Source organism: Olea europaea, chromosome 21 (assembly GCF_002742605.1).
Source record: "Olea europaea var. sylvestris chromosome 21, O_europaea_v1, whole genome shotgun sequence".
Lineage (NCBI taxonomy): Eukaryota > Viridiplantae > Streptophyta > Magnoliopsida > Lamiales > Oleaceae > Olea > Olea europaea.
Window position 1 is genome coordinate 6,300,841 of NC_036257.1, and position 1,101 is coordinate 6,301,941.

The window sequence follows — 1,101 nt, forward strand, 5'->3', positions numbered from 1 at the left end:
CCCCACAAAACCGCACACCTCCACTACCATCGCAATCACAAAACTAGGACACCATCACAGCGTGCCGCTCCACCTTCCCCGATGGCTCCACTGTAAGGCGCCGATCAACCGGCTAGAATAGAGAGGGTGTGGGTAGGGAGAGGGATAAAAGTGGAATGGAGAGAGGCAGGTAGAAGGGAGAGAGTTCTATGGTTTGCTATATGGAAGTTGAAATCAGTGTTTTAATTTAATATTTAAATATATAATAATTAAATTGAAACTTGAATTTGTATAAACAACTTTGGAACCTGACTCTTGCACTAGGATGCCAAATACCTGAAATTCTGTAATTTCGTCTTTCAATCTTTACTCACTTTAGCCCAACTTAAATGGATCAACTTTAATCCAATTTTCATAAGTAGCCCACACACCAATTTAACCCTTGAAACCTATTCCATCCCAAACCCAACTAATCATATCTCAATTCCCGAGGAATTAGTGGCCAACAGCCGGTTGACCCGACCAGTTTTCCAAAGAGGCCTTTGACCAATTAAAAAAAAAAAAAGCAAAATGTTTAAAATATTGAAAATCAAGAGAAATCCAAATTTACCCTTACTATTTAAAGAAGAAAGAGAAAAATTACTGTAGCACTGATAAAAAAGGAAAAATAGACGACCCATATTTACAGTTTTTATGTTGATTTTTGGAAAAAAAAAAACATGATTTTATATACATGTGTTGATTTTTGGAAAAATGCATGATTTTTGGGTAAGGATAATAGTTTGGGAGGAGGAAAATGGAGTAGAGATCGTCGAAAATGGAGTTTTCCGGCGATCTCCACAAAGGAAACGTAAGCCCAGCTGACTGGACCGATTAGGCATGCCCAGATGACCCAGACTCACCCAGACGGCCCAGTTGACTGGGTCGTCTGGGCGCCAGTTGATTGGGCCGTCTGGGTCGACTGGGCCGTCTGGGCCAGTCAACCCAGACGACCCAGTCAACTGGGTCGCCTGGGCGCCCAGTCGACTGGGCCACCTGGGCGCCCAGTTGACTGGGCTGCCTGGCGCCCAGACGGCCCAGTCATCTGGGTCGACTGCCAGAGGCCCAATTTTTTTTTTTAAT